Source organism: Pseudopipra pipra, chromosome W (assembly GCF_036250125.1).
Source record: "Pseudopipra pipra isolate bDixPip1 chromosome W, bDixPip1.hap1, whole genome shotgun sequence".
NCBI lineage: Eukaryota > Metazoa > Chordata > Aves > Passeriformes > Pipridae > Pseudopipra > Pseudopipra pipra.
In genome coordinates, this window is record NC_087580.1 from 18,989,227 (window position 1) to 19,005,277 (window position 16,051).

Below are 16,051 nucleotides of genomic sequence, written 5' to 3' on the forward strand. Positions count from 1 at the left end.
CCAACTGACCGGCCATTTTCCCCCCAGGTTGCCAGCACCTTATCAGGTGGTGTTTGTCCATCCGCCCCTCGGACAGGCCAGCACTGGAAGACCTGTTGTGCCATCCTTGGGTGCAGGGCATTCCCCTGCCCTAGAAGACGGGAGAGATCCACGTGCTCCCTTTGATCCCGGGGCCTGGCAGGTAACACCTCCACACATCTCTTGGCAATAAGAACCAAAGGAAACCAGACTTTTTTGTCAGCCTGTAGCACTGGGGGGGGGTCATCCCATGGGAACACGCCCCTCTTTGTGCTGGAGCTGGGCTGCAGACCCGGTCTCCCAAGTGCTGGTGGCCACCATCCAACCTGGTTTTGCTCGTCCCGCTTCACAGACAGCTGGGCCCTCAGCAGAACGCTGACAGCCTGGTCTGGCCCCCAGGGAAGGAGAAGGGGCCTCTGGAGAAGCTGTGCCGGGTGGGCCTGCTGCTGGAGACATCGAGGACGATGTCAGGGATGACAAGCTCTCAGTTGACCTGGACGCCGGCGAGCTGAAGAGGATGGCCTTTGATTCTGGCCCCTTCCTCCAAGCCGTGCTCCACACGCCGTTTGCAGATGAGTCCACACCCAGGGGGTGCTCCCGGACACGGGCATTGCTCAGCCTGGCTGGGCACCGAAGGTTCCCCCTTTGCTGATGGGGAACCTGAGGAATTCTTCAGCCGGCTGCCAAGCTGCTTCTTGGCAGGAGGGCGGGCGGGTGCTCTGGGCTGGGTGTGAAATGGGAGCCCGGCTCTGCCCCCAGCCTCTGCCACTGCCCCTTTGCTGGGCGGGGCTGGGGCAGGGGCAGCCAGCCTGCCAAAAACAAACCCCCGTGGGGGGAGCAAAGGCGGGGCTGCAGAACACCAGCTGCTTTGGGCTGCAGGCCAGGAAAGGCTTGGGCTGCCTTGGCTTAGGAGCCTTTCTTTGGGCCAGTGCAGCAGGGCAGGGAGAAGGCCTGGGTTTTCCTCAGCTGGAGGAGGTGGGGTTTCTCTTTGGCCTGCAGGGCTTGGGCCTTCCTCAGAACCCTGACAGAAGGTTAACATTTTACCTTTTTTTCTTGTTTCCACTTTTGGTTTGTAATCTCTGTTCATGAATTTGTTGTTTGTTTTCCAGGGAAGAGTTGGAGCTGGTGCCCAGTCCGGGTTGGGAAGGGCTGGGACCATCCCTGGAGAGGATCTGACGTCCCCTCTGAGAAGGCTGAGGACATCCTTTGGGACACGCTCTTCTTGCGGCAGCAGATCTTGGGAGGTAGATGCTCATCTTGCCCATCTTGTCAGCAGCAGTGGGATAATGGCTTTGGGGAGATGGCAGCAGGCACATGAACATCCCGCTCTTGCAGCTGCTGAGGAGGTTGATCTCCTGGGCTTGGCTGGAGGAGGTGGCACCTGTGTTGAGTAATTGCTGAAATCCAATCGATCTGGGATGACCCCAAATGACAGTTTAGTTTTCAGCTTGCTCGAGCTGTATCTCAGCAGCTTTTGGGTATCATTTTTGGCCCCCAGACAGGACACCTCTGCCTGATCTCCCGCGGATCCGAGGGATCTCTGGATCTTCACGCCAGCACCAGGACTTTGCTGCAGAAGAGCACAGATCCCCAGCCCAGTCTGGGACACAGGTAAGATCCCAGTGGATAACAAGGCATTCTTTTGGGGAATCCTGCCCATGTCAAACGTATGGATCTTTCAGCGCACTGGGGGGTTCTTTGGTATTTTGGGAATCCTGCTCATCTGAGACCTGTGGATCTTCGAGCCCTTTGGGTGGGTCCTTTGGTATTCTGGAATTTGGTCTCTGGCTTTGTTTTATGGATCACTATTGTTCTGTACTTGTATTTGTTTCTGTATTGTACCATTTTGGGTCTACTGTTTAGAGCTGGGAAGTGGGCAATCTGAAGGGGGAATTTGGAAGAAGTCCCCCCTTGGTTGCATTTTGCAATATTGGATGAAGATTGGCGGCCCCCCCCGGAGGAACAGCTCCCAGGGAGAATTTAATGGAGTGTTGGAATCAATGGGTGGCTGTTCTGGAACACTGAATTAGAATCCATTGTTCCAGTTGATGCTGTTTGAGAAGGGGAACAGAAGTGGAAGGAGGTTATGTCTGGTGCTGTGTTTTTCCCTTTGCAGAACGTGTGAAAGGGCAGAAAGATTGTGGTGTGAATGCAGCGCCCTCAGAGCCCTTGGTGTGAGCCCGGAAAGGAAAATCAAGCTGAGGGACAAGATCAGTCTAATTTGGGGACATTGTTGGAGGTTGGAGTTGCAGTTCTGGAAGAAATCCCTGAGGAAATGGTGCCCCGGGGAGAGGAAGAGGATGAGAGCGTGGGCAGCCTGCTTCAAACATCCCCCCAGGAGACTTGGGATCAGTCCCTGTGCATCCTGTAAGAAAGATGGACACTGGAAATGGGATTGTCCGCAACTGAAACTTCAGAACCCTCCGAACCCTCTCGTGGCATCACTGAAGACGACTGAGGGGGCACCAGAGGATTCTTCCCCATCAGAACATCTGGTTCCAGCCAAGCTAAGCACAATTGTTTGTGGCTGTGGGAACTTGTTCCTCTGTGTTAAATGCAGGGAAATGAAACTCAAGGGACAATTCTAGAACAATTGTCTGGTGTGCCAGGGAATTGGGAAACTGGGCCATTTTTAATGCTGTGGCTTTGAAATTGGGAAAACAGTGGTTGGCTCCCCAGTTTTTGTATTTCCCCAATTCCCCAAAGCCTCTGCTTGGGAGAGATCTCTTGGCAAAATGAAATGCCACAATCCAATTGAAAAATGGTCCAATATAGGTTATTATTGCAGAGCCTAATTCTGTGGAAGTTTCTAGTTTTGCATGAGAGTCTCCCAAAGCAGAAGTAATCCATCTGCCACCATCACTTGGGGATGCAGTGGTTCCAACAGGATGGGCTGGAGAGGTGCCTCCATGATCCAAGAGAGCAGAACCCGTGAGAATTCCAGAGAAACCTGGAGTGGGGTTGGTGAGGCCAAAGCAATGTCCTTTGCAAATAGAAAGTTGTAAGGGATTCTCACCCTTTGTAGAACAATTGATGAAATTTTGCTTGTGAAAAGAATGTGAATCTAAATGGAATGCTCCAGTTTTGCCAGTCAAGCAGGCAAATGGAAGGCTATGCCAGTTAGTCCAAGACCTTAGAGCTGTAAAGAACAGAGTAGAAGATATACAAGCAGTCATAGTGAATCCTTACACTTTGCTAACTCCCCTAAATGAGGGTTTAATATGTTTCACAGCATTAGGTTTGAAAACTGCCTTTTTGTGTCTCCCTTTGAGTTGGGAAAGTCAAGAGCTTTTTGCTTTCCAATGGGAAAATGCAAAGCCGGGGAGGAAAACCCATCTGACTTTGGTGGTCCTCTTGCAGGGGTTTAAAAATAGGCCCCAATATTTGGAACTCAATTGGCAAAGGGACTGGAGGAATGGAGAAGTCCAAACCCACCCTCTTGGAGCCTTATTGCAGTGTGGGGATGATCTTTTGATGCCACTGATGCTGAGCAGCAACGTTGGGGTCAGACTGTGGCCCTGTGGAATTTCCTTGGGCTGAGTGGATATGGGGTATCCCAAACACAAAGTGCAAGTAGTCCAGAGCCCAGGAGCCTCCGTGGGCTTTGGAATTCTCCAAGGACAAGGGAGGCTGGGCCAGGAAGGAAAGAAGCAACCTGTCAACTGCCCCAGCCCCAGCAAAGGAAGCCCAGAGCGGGATTGCTTCCAGACTAGAGGAGAAGTGTATTGGGGCAGAGCTGACTTAGGAGACAGCCCCTTGGAAAGTCCTGGTTGGGAATTGTTTCCCAGTGGGGGCAGCTTTGTCCGGCATGGAAAACAATTCTCTGGATGCACAGAACTCCCCACCACCAGGTCAGAGATCCTGACAGAGATCCTTCTCCCAGTAGAAGAAAATGAGTCTAGTGCTAAGGATTGTCAACTCCTTGAAACCGTAGAGCAAACTTTGCTCCAGGAGGCTGGGCAGTTCCCCCAAGTGGGCAAATAATAGTCCCTGAGCCAATCTCCTGTGACCTGGTGGATGGGGAACATGAGGGGATTCCTTGGAGTGAAGCAAATTATTGAAACATTTGCCCAAGTGGGTTCTTGGTCCAAAACTGACCCCAGTTGTACAAGCAGTGAGTCAGCAGTGTGGTGTGTGGAAGAGAAATAATCCAAACCCTGCCACTGGAGTGGGAACAGGTGATGGAAAATGCAGAAATGCTGCAGGTGAATGTTGGCAGATGGATGTGACTGAATTGCCCAGAAAAGGGGGGTGTAAAGATCTCCTGGTCTTGGGGGATACCTTCTCTGGGTGGCCAGAGGCTGTTCCTTGTTGCACTAAGCAGGTTGGGAAAGAGACTGCAATCCTGTTCAGTGCAATCCTCCCTGTATTTGGGATGCCTTTGGGAATGTCATCAGACAGAGGTTCCCACTTGACTGCAGAAACAAAATGCTTCACTCTTGTTTTGCTCTTCTGACAACAGTTCAAACACTGTTGACGTGGGAGGAAAATTTACATGTCTTTTTAGTGCCAAAGGTGATCCAAGTGTTGCCCACAAGTGTCTGTATTAAGTAAGCAAGACTCTGTAAGGAATCTGGAAACTGTGTGTGTAATGTAAAGCCCTGTGTGGCTGTCACTGAAGTGCTGAGGCTGAACAACAGCCCCTGAGCCAAAGCTGAGCTCTAGATGAACCTTCCAACCTAATGGGCTGTGTCTCCATGTATCTGCTCCTGAGCTAAAACTGGGTCTATTTGTTGGTACAAATGTGGTGGGATGGGACTCCACCTGTGTATCTGCTCCTGAACCAAACAGGTGTGCTTCTTAGGAAGATCTGTTAGTCTGGGCTCATCAGTGAATCCTGTTTGTATCTGTTCCTTAACAAAAGATGTCTGATTGTGAGCAAAATCTGATCTTTCTGTATCTGGAGAGTGGTGGAGGCCATGGCAGTCGATGTCTGGCCTTGTTTGGCAGTGGCTGGTGCAGGGGGAGCCTTGGTTTGGGAGAAGTAGAACATTGCTCCCAAGATTCTGCTCTGGCCAAATAAGGAACAACAGAATCTTAGAGAAGTCCTGGAGAATTGGATCAGGGCTGGAACTCAAGCAAACAGGATGTGAGCTGAGCTCTGGGGACCCAGAGAAGATCAAACCAAACATGACGGTCTCTGTGGGGAAAAGCAGTGATGCTGAGAACCGAGGTCAAGAAGCAGACACCTGAGCTTTGGGGGGCACCAGATGCCAAAAAACCCACCAGAGACCCCCAGAGAAGACCCCAAATGACCAAGTAGGGACTTGCAATAGGGGTGTGACTGTGTAAAGCACAGTAATGGACATGTGTTCAGTAAGGGGGAATATCCAATGCCTCTGGAATCAGTGTGTGTAATCCCAAGCCCTGCCTGTGTCCCTGAGCAGGCTGGATTAGAAGAACTCTCCTGCAGGCGTCCAGCACGCTGCCCTAAAGAATGCCTGCTTCTTAACACCTCCCAGCTGGGGTTAAGGACTTGCTTTCTGCTGCTTTTGGGCACCATTTCTGGCCCCAGATGGGACCCTCTGCCTGATCTCCCGTGGATCCGAGGGATCTCTGGATCTTCACGCCGGCCCCAGGACTTTCCTGGAGAAGACCACAGATCCCCGGACTGGTCTGGGATGGGGGAAGATCCCATTGGATAATAAGGCATTCTTTTGGGGAATCCTGTCCCTCTAAGACGTGTGGATCTTCCAGCTCTTTGGGTGGGTTATTTGGTGTTCCCCCATTTGGTCTCTGGCTTTGTTTTCTCCACTGATCCTTGTTTTGTGTTTGTATTTGTTTCTGCACTGTAACATTTGTCCAAGTGGGTTCTTGGTCCAAAACTGACCCCAGCTGTACAAGCAGTGAGTCAGCAGTGTGGTGTGTGGTAGAGAAATAATCCAAACCCTGCCACTGGAGTGGGAACAGGTGATGGAAAATGCAGAAATGCTGCAGGTGAATGTTGGCAGATGGATGTGACTGAATTGCCCAGAAAAGGGGGGTGTAAAGATCTCCTGGTCTTGGGGGATACCTTCTCTGGGTGGCCAGAGGCTGTTCCTTGTTGCACTAAGCAGGTTGGGAAAGAGACTGCAATCCTGTTCAGTGCAATCCTCCCTGTATTTGGGATGCCTTTGGGAATGTCATCAGACAGAGGTTCCCACTTGACTGCAGAAACAAAATGCTTCACTCTTGTTTTGCTCTTCTGACAACAGTTCAAACACTGTTGACGTGGGAGGAAAATTTACATGTCTTTTTAGTGCCAAAGGTGATCCAAGTGTTGCCCACAAGTGTCTGTATTAAGTAAGCAAGACTCTGTAAGGAATCTGGAAACTGTGTGTGTAATGTAAAGCCCTGTGTGGCTGTCACTGAAGTGCTGAGGCTGAACAACAGCCCCTGAGCCAAAGCTGAGCTCTAGATGAACCTTCCAACCTAATGGGCTGTGTCTCCATGTATCTGCTCCTGAGCTAAAACTGGGTCTATTTGTTGGTACAAATGTGGTGGGATGGGACTCCACCTGTGTATCTGCTCCTGAACCAAACAGGTGTGCTTCTTAGGAAGATCTGTTAGTCTGGGCTCATCAGTGAATCCTGTTTGTATCTGTTCCTTAACAAAAGATGTCTGATTGTGAGCAAAATCTGATCTTTCTGTATCTGGAGAGTGGTGGAGGCCATGGCAGTCGATGTCTGGCCTTGTTTGGCAGTGGCTGGTGCAGGGGGAGCCTTGGTTTGGGAGAAGTAGAACATTGCTCCCAAGATTCTGCTCTGGCCAAATAAGGAACAACAGAATCTTAGAGAAGTCCTGGAGAATTGGATCAGGGCTGGAACTCAAGCAAACAGGATGTGAGCTGAGCTCTGGGGACCCAGAGAAGATCAAACCAAACATGACGGTCTCTGTGGGGAAAAGCAGTGATGCTGAGAACCGAGGTCAAGAAGCAGACACCTGAGCTTTGGGGGGCACCAGATGCCAAAAAACCCACCAGAGACCCCCAGAGAAGACCCCAAATGACCAAGTAGGGACTTGCAATAGGGGTGTGACTGTGTAAAGCACAGTAATGGACATGTGTTCAGTAAGGGGGAATATCCAATGCCTCTGGAATCAGTGTGTGTAATCCCAAGCCCTGCCTGTGTCCCTGAGCAGGCTGGATTAGAAGAACTCTCCTGCAGGCGTCCAGCACGCTGCCCTAAAGAATGCCTGCTTCTTAACACCTCCCAGCTGGGGTTAAGGACTTGCTTTCTGCTGCTTTTGGGCACCATTTCTGGCCCCAGATGGGACCCTCTGCCTGATCTCCCGTGGATCCGAGGGATCTCTGGATCTTCACGCCGGCCCCAGGACTTTCCTGGAGAAGACCACAGATCCCTGGACTGGTCTGGGATGGGGGAAGATCCCATTGGATAATAAGGCATTCTTTTGGGGAATCCTGTCCCTCTAAGACGTGTGGATCTTCCAGCTCTTTGGGTGGGTTATTTGGTGTTCCCCCATTTGGTCTCTGGCTTTGTTTTCTCCACTGATCCTTGTTTTGTGTTTGTATTTGTTTCTGCACTGTAACATTTGTCCAAGTGGGTTCTTGGTCCAAAACTGACCCCAGCTGTACAAGCAGTGAGTCAACAGTGTGGTGTGTGGAAGAGAAATAATCCAAACCCTGCCACTGGAGTGGGAACAGGTGATGGAAAATGTAGAAATGCTGCAGGTGAATGTTGGCAGATGGATGTGACTGAATTGCCCAGAAAATGGGGGTGTAAAGATCTCCTGGTCTTGGGGGATACCTTCTCTGGGTGGCCAGAGGCTGTTCCTTGTCACACCAACTGGGCTGGGGAAGTGAGTGGAATATTGTTGAATCCAAGAATCCCTGGATTCGAGGTACATTTGGGAATGTCATCAGACAGAGGAGCTCACTTGATTGTAGAAGTGGTACAGCAAGTCAAATCAGGGATGCATTATTGCAGAATTCCAAAGGCCAGAGCCCCTTGGGTAATTGAGAGGTTGTCTGAGAAGAAACCAAATGCTTAAGTCTGCTTTGGCTCTCCTGACAATAGTTAATTGGGTCTTGACTTGGGAGCAAAATTTACATCTCCTTTCAGTCTCAAACGTGACCCAAGTGTTGCCTCCAAGGGATTGCTGGGTGTGCACTCCTTTACCTGAAAAGACAAGGAAGCCATTCACCATTTCTGCCTTCCCTGTTCTGGCAGAAATGATTCCTGGTCACTGGGTGAGCACTTGTGTTCCCCAAAAAGTAGACCAGCAGTCAGTGTGCAAGTACCCCCCCACCACCTCTGACAATCCTGCCTGTGTCCAAAGCTGTGACCCCCACTAAAGGAACAGGACAAGTGGATTGTGTTAATGAGAGTGGCCCGTTTGTGGGAAATCACCCCCAATGTCCTCAAACCCTTCCTGCTGGGGAAATGACTGATCCTTGGCCGGTCCCCAAAGGAACGGGGTGGGATTGGTGTGTGGAAATAACACCTGGGAAGGGTTGCCCCAAAGCTGGAAGGGCATTTGTATTTCAGCTTGCATCAGGATTCAGTGCTGTAGCTGTTCTAATGCCTTGAGCTGTAAAATGAAATAAAGCTCCTAAGACACTCCATCCCTTCAGGAGCTTAGTCTGAAAAAAGGGGGATTTGATGTGGGATATAGAAGACTGCTCCCAACATTTCTCTATGGCCAAGGAAGGAGAACTGTAATCTTGGAGAGGTCCTGGAGAACTGGATCAGGGATGTAACTAAGCAAACAGGATGGAAGCTGAGCTCTGTGGGCCCAGAGAAGATCAAACCCAAACGTTCCAGTCTTTGTGGTGAAAGGTAATGACACTGTGTCTGCTCAGAACCGAGGTCAAGAAGTGGACACCTCAACTTTGGGGGGCACCAGATACCAAAAAACCCACCAGAGAGCCCTGAAGGAGACCCCAAAGGACCAACTAAGGACTTGCAATAGGGGGGCTGACTGTGTAAAGCAAAGTAACATCTATGTCTTAAGTAAGGGAGAATATCTAATGAATCTGGAAACTGTGTGTGTCATGTAAAGCCCTGTGTGGCTGTCACTGAAGTGCTGAGGCTGAACAACAGGCCCTGAGCCAAAGCTGAGCTCTAGATGAACCTTCCAACCTAACAGTCTGTTTATCCCTGTATTTGCTCCTTAGCTAAAACTGTGTATGTTTGTTGGTCAAAGATGCAGTGTGGAAAGACTCCCCGTGTACCTGCCCCTGAACAAAATAAATGTGCTTCTTAGTGAGATCTGTGAGTCTCAGCTCATTAGTGAATGATATTTGAATGTGTTCCTTAATCAAATCTTATGTCTGATTGTGAGCAAAATGTGATCTTTATCTTCCTGTCTTTAGAGAGTGGTCAAGGCCCTGGCAGTGGATGTGTGGCCTTGTTTGGCAGCAGATGGGGCAGGTTGACTGCCTGGGTTTTCCCCTTAAGCCCTGGCCAGGCTGTGGGTGGAACCCAGGAGGAGAAGGGAGCCAGATGGTTTTGCACACTCGTAGCTCTGTGAGCTTGTTTCTGCAAGGCCAGAAAAGCTGGACCCCCTCCCAGCACAGATGGAGCCCTCCCCTACGAGTGGACGCCCTGGGTGGGATTTCCCGTGCCCGGGAGGGGTTCTCCAACCCTTGGCTGCGACCGGGGCTCCCCCGCTGCCGGGCGGGCCTGGCTGAGGGGAACAGATGAGGGCAACTGGGCAGGGAGCTTTTCTACTCACTCCAGGCACTCTTGGTAGGAAGGATGAGGTGCGTTACTGAGCTCAGCCTTTTGTCATTCTTTGCTGCTCTGCACTGCAGGAAAATTACACACTTGTTCTCCAAAGTTGGTGTCGGTGTCTCTTGTGCTGACCCTCGTCGCGGGCAAAAGAGTTCCCTGGGGCCCTGCAGTGTCACAACGGTCCCCTAATTCCATGGGACAACATTCCTAATTCACCCCTGAGAACTTCTCCAAGGCTGCTGGGCTGGCACAGCCTGGACACACCTGACTGACAGTCCAGCACTTTATACGAGAAAAGCCCCACATTTTAAGGGCAGGGTCTTGTGACGTGTCCCATCAGACCCGCAGGGATGGACAGGGACTCCCCCAGTGTGGATCCAACCCCCCTGAGCTCCAGGGAATCCCTCCAAGCCTCATGTGATGGGGGACACAAAGGGACCCCTCGACCTTCTGTCCCACCTCCCTCTTCCCCACTCTCCCTCCTCTTTCCCAACGTCCCCCCAGTTTCCAGACCCCCTCCGTGCTCAGCCAGGGGCTCCCAACCCCTCCCACTTAGGCTGGGGGTCGCAACCCCCCTCACACTCAGTTTTGGGGATCCCACCCCTTTTCCCTTCTCTCCCACCCCTTTCTGATCATCCCATCAAACCACAGCTTCCCCGTGCTCTGCTCTGGGGGTCCCACCCCCTCAACCGCTCAGCTGAAGGGGTCCCACCCCCTTTTCCCACCTTTTCTCCCCTTTCCCCTCCCTTTTCCCTGTCATCCCCTGTTGCCGGGGGGAGTGGAAGGCTTAGACAAAGTTCATTAAAGAAGTCCTGCCCTTGAGTCCCGAGGTGCAGAAAGGACTCCCTGGCTTTCTAAACTCCTGCTCAGAGAGGAGCCTGGGGGCGGCTGGATCCAATCTCAGTCCTGGATTATGCCAAGGGTTGGAATTTAAGGAATTACAGAGCTGTGATTGAACCACTTTTGTCCTGCAGGTTTTAATGATGGAAAATCAGATATATTGATATAAAATGAACTCATCATTATCACAGATGAACAGACAAAAAATTTTAATCAGAATTATTTACTACACAATATAAACACTAAAACTACCAGTAGTACAGGATAAGTACAATATAATTGAAGGAATTATACTAAAACTGGCAAAAAATAAATGATTATTAAGTAGACATGTGATGTAACTCCCCCAGACCAAGGCTCCTGGGGAGATCTCTTTTGCTCACCCTCGAGGACTGACCTTGAGGGGGGTTCCCCAGCCAAGGGGGGAATCTCCAACCATACACCCCAAGAGGGGTTATGTTGGAAGAACCTGCCCCTGGGAAAGGGGACTGGAACTTTATAGTATAAAGTGATGGACTGACAGCCCTTGGACTCCAGGGGTTGCCTCACCATCAGGATGTTAATTCAGGGTTGAACCCAGACTGGTTCCAACATCTCCTGGCCTGGCCTGGGCCCCTCTCAGCCCAGCACTGATACATTTGCAAATAGGGCATTGTCTTGGTCCCATTCCAGGGGGGAATGTCCTGCCACAGTGTCCCAGTGTGCCTGTAATTCCATCAGGCCCTGCAGTGTCACAATGGTCCCTTGATTCCACAACTTCCCAAATGTTTCCAGGTTCCTTTGGTTCCATGAGGCCCCCATGTCACAAAGGCCCCTGGATTCCAGGAGTTTCCACAGTGTCTCAGGGTCCCTTTTTTCCAGGAGGCCCTGCAGGCTCCCAATTGTCCCTTGATTGCAGGAGGTTCCCAAATGTCTCAGGGTTCTTTGGTTCCAGGAGGCCCTGCAGTGTCACCTTGGCCCCTTCATTCCATGCAGGCCCAGGCAGAGGAACCCCAGCACGGAGCCCCCGACCCCCGTCAGCATCTTGGGGGGCGGCGTCCGACGGCAGCTCGGGGTGGGGGGGCAGCTGGGGGCAACTGGGATATACTGGGAGAGACCAGGAGTGACTGGGGTCATCCTGGGACTGACTGGGATCATCCTGGGACTGACTGGGATCATCCTGGGACTGACTGGGCCCTGTGGAACACCCTGAAAGTTCTGGAGGGGCTGTTTTAAGTGAGCTCTGGAAAACTGTCCTGGCTGTGCAGGGCAGGGAATGCTGATGTTCTGCAGGCCCCCAGCTCTGCTCTCTGGCTCCTGGTTTCCCTCATGCTGGGCAGTTGGAGCCCAGGCAGGGGCAGCCCTACAGGAGGTTGTGGTGCTGCAGGGCCCAGGGGCTGCACCCCGAGGAGCTCCTGCCCCAGGGGCTCAGGGACCTGGCAGTCTGTGCTGCTGGGGGCAGGATCGTGCCCCGGGCTGTGGCTCCTGGGTGCAGAGGAGGAAGGAGAAGCACAGCTTTGGTCCCCACTCTTGTGGCCGGAGGTGCAATAGGCTGGGCTGGGGGTGGTGGCCTGGCTGGTCTCTCTTTGGCCTCAGTTGTGGGGTCTGCAGGGCCAAGTTTTGCCCTGCCCTGTTTGCAGCCTGGTGCTGACCCACTGCTGGGGCCCCCGGGCAGGTGGGTGTTTCTGCCCTGGGCTGTTCTCACTCACACCACATGTATGTGAGGGGGCACTAAGGTGTGTTCCTGCCCCAAATCCTGTGTCTTGGACCCTCTTGGTCCTTTCCTGGAGCATCTTCTCCCAAGCTGGGTCCTTGCCTGTTCCTCCCTGGAGCACAAACCAGGCCATTTGCAGTGGGACCTGCTGGGGGACCTGCCCTGTTCCCCGTGGCTCTGCTCTCTGGGGACAGGGAGAGTTTGGGGACTCCCTCACAAGCCACCCCCACTCATGTCCTGCTGGTCACCCAGGTGGCCCTGGCAGCGCTTGGGAACATGACTGGATGGGGGGTGTGCCCACCCGTGCCAGCAGGGAAGGGCACAAGTTCCAGGGGGGATGTCCAGGGAGACAGGACACTGCAGAGGAAGGGCCTGGGGGGTGCAGAGTGACAATAGAGAGGGGAGGGCGGATCTTTGGCATCCCCTCCTCTGCTTGCTTCAGGCTTCAAGAAGACACCACAGGAGAAATCACATGGAGAAATATTTATTGATCAAAGACTATTAAAAGCCTCAGAAACAGGGGGGAAAACGTCCTTCCTGGGGGACACCAGTCCAAGGAAACTCCTGGTTTCTGTCCAGGCAGGAGCAGGTGCCCGTGGGCTCCAGGGGGTCAATGCAGATAAAATCACTGGGGGGGCTCCTTCAGCAGCAGCATTTAATGCATTTGGACAAGCCAGGGACCATCTCCATGTCCTGCACAGAAGGGCTTCACCCTCCTCAGGATCCCTGAGTGACACAATGACACCAAAACCCAGGAATGACAGAGCAGCTGCACCCACTAACTTGGATTTTCCCTTTTTCAAATGTCATTTAACTCACTAAATCCATCTCTTGCCTAGGAATGGTACAGCACAGTCAGGCACAGAAAGAATTTGAAGGGCCAACACCCATTTACCAATTCCAAATTTTAATGGTTGAAAGAAAGGCCCATTTTCCTTTTGCCCTGTGCCACCAACAACAGGAATTGTTTCTGACTAAATTGTCCTTTCCTCCTCTTTCAAACCCAACACGCCACTCCAGGATCTCCCAAGAAATCCATGTTCTCCCTCCCCAGTGTCCATGGAGCAGAGGTTCAGCTGGGGATGACACCTCTGGGCCCCCACACACCTTCCAAGGGCAGGAGCCTTCCTGCCTGGCCAGGAGCCCTGGGGGGAGTCCAGGCTGTGGCAGCTCCTGTTTGTCCCTTCCCCACGCACATTCCAAATCCCTGCTCTCACACTAAACCCTCCAAAGCTTTCCAAACCCAAATCCTTTCCTCTGCTCCTCTCTCACTGGGACCATTTCTGCCTCCTTCCCCTGCAGTTGGAGGAACCTCCCCAGCTGCTGCTGCTCCCTGGCATCAAACCACACCTTCCCAAACCCTGACTATTGCTCAGTTCAAAGAACAAATCTAGAGATTTCAGTTCACTTCTCTTTTCTCTGACAAAACAACAGCAACTGAAAAAACGTATTATAATCCACAAACTGAATCTCTAATTCACTAATCACTAATGGAATATCGGCACAATTAACACAAATCCAACCCCTGCAAACACTAAAGCTGACACTAAAGAATGCTCTGAACACACAATCCCAGCTTAACAGCTGCTGTGGCAATTTACCTTCCTTCAAATATTTAATGTGCATCAAATGCTTTAAAATGCACCCAAGAACAAACTACTGCATTTAACACTTACAGCAAGTGAATTTTTTCTTTTTTATATCTATTATGGGCATCCCCGAGTCAGACAGGATTCTAATACTATAACACACACTCCCAGTAACACACACTCCCCAAACACTTCACTTTCTCCAGCACTGACCATTGGCTTTGACAAACACAGTTCCCTGAGCAAAGCCCTCCCCAAAGCAGCTCTATGGGCAAGAGCTCTGTGTGTGACTGATCTGTGGGCAAAGCACACCTGGGGCCTGGAACCCACCCCCTGACCCACACCTGGGGCCTGGAACCCACCCCCTGAACCACACCTGGGGCCTGGAACCCACCCCCTGACCCACACCTGGGGCCTGGAACCCACCCCCTGACCCACACCTGGGGCCTGGAACCCACCCCTGACCCACACCTGGGGCCTGGAACCCACCCCTTTCACTCAGTCAGTAGGGATTTCTTCTCATAAGCCAAATATCACACTCCTCCTTTTACAGTTCTAGCATCACTTTCACAACCCAATTCTATTCTATTCTGTTCTAGAGCTCCATTTCTAGGATGCTTAGGTATACCTTTTCTATGCTCAGCAATGCCTTAATAAAATTCCAGGGATCTTGCTTTGAACTCACCAGATCCAGGGACTGAGATCTCCCAGAAGAATATTTTCACTGCTCGCTGGAGTCCTCAGGGTCCCGGAATCCCTGGAGGGTCGACAGCATTGTCCCACCTGGCTCACCAAGAATTGTCCCTGAAAATCGTTGGGAAGAAATGAAACCCTCCAACGCCCCTGGGAAGTGTTGGTGAGCCAGGCACTGCTTTGTTCTGGCTCCCAGAGACAGGGAGCCAATCATTCCAGCCCCACCTGTCCCTTTCCAGACTTTTCACATATTTCTACATTTGAACAAACAAACAAATTCATGTTCATTGCTTCTAATTTACCCCAATTAATGAACTAATGAATTCTCTTCATTAATTAAGACTCTAATTAGTATTCTATCCTTAACTGGCTAATTTGGTCCACGTTCTTTGGTCCTCTTAGCACTCCTCCTCAGACACAGAGTCTCCAACTCTCAGGCTGCAATGTCTTTGTTAATCCCCTTTGGACCTTCTGGTTCCTCCAACAGGTCCTTGAAGGACCAGGAATTTAAGATCCCAGATGTCCAATCTTCAGCTCCCTCGGGCTTTGTTTATGGAAGCTCATCAGAGCCAGTGCAGAGAAACTCCAAGTTTGGGTGCTTTAAAGATCAAAGCGACAAGAGCCCGTGAAAAGAAACCCGGTCAGCTGCTGCCACTGACGAAAATTTTGGGCAAGTTGGATCATTTCCAACAAGACCAACCCCCACCGCGGGGGGGACCCCGCATCCCCCCGCCCACCGCCGGGGCTCTGCCGGGAACCGCCACCGGTACACCCCCAAAACCAAATCCCCTCCCGCGGACCCCCCCCGATCCCCCCCAGGGGCATTTGCGGCTCAGCTTTGGAGTCCTTCCAGCTCCAAATGTCTTCCCTGCAAAGAACCCCCTTTCCTGCAGCCCCACCCCCAAAGCAGTGCTCAGCCAATCCGAGCGCGCAGCGCTGATGACTCATCAGTTGCCAGCCAGACCCGCAGCGCCCAGCGCTCCCCGGACCCCCCCAGGGTCCCCCCTCGGCCCCAGCGCCCCCCGGGACGGGAATTTGGGCAAAGGGGAGGTGGGGGGTGCCCAGGCCGGGCCCCCCCGCGCCGCCCCGGCCGTGGCGGCTGCGGCGGGGGCCGAGTGCGGGCGGGAGCGGCCAAGAGCCCAGCGCTGCCCCATCCCGACCTGCCCCAGCTCCCACGGGAATGGGAGGAGTGGGAATAGGAGGGGAGGAGAAAGAGAAGGAGGGAGAGGAGGAGGGAGAGGGGGAGGAGGGGAAGGAGGAGGAGGAGAAAGAACGCACGTGGATGCACGGCCCGCTGTATCCGCAGCCCCCGCGTCCCGGGAGCATCGCCCCCCGCATCCCGCAGGTGACCGGGGAGGGGGAGCTCGCCCCAAATATCTTGAGGCACTCTGGCATTTTTTTTTGGGGGGGCGGGGGGATGTTTGGATCTTGCAGGACCCCCAAGCTGAGCCGCAAATGCCCCTTGGGGGGATATTGGGGATCCCCGGGAGGTGTTTTTTGGGGTCCCGGGGTGGGTTCCCGGCACAGCCCCGACGATGAGCAGG

At 52.5% G+C, this 16,051-nt stretch overlaps 1 long non-coding RNA gene across 1 annotated transcript; it reads left to right on the forward strand.

Moving 5' to 3' along the window:
* Positions 1-25: 25 nt before the first annotated feature.
* On the forward strand, positions 26-9,227 carry LOC135406435 (uncharacterized). Its single transcript, XR_010426248.1, has 3 exons — positions 26-181; positions 371-1,629; positions 2,135-9,227. It is a non-coding gene; the product is annotated as an uncharacterized LOC135406435 (long non-coding RNA).
* The last annotated feature ends 6,824 nt before the right edge of the window (positions 9,228-16,051 follow it).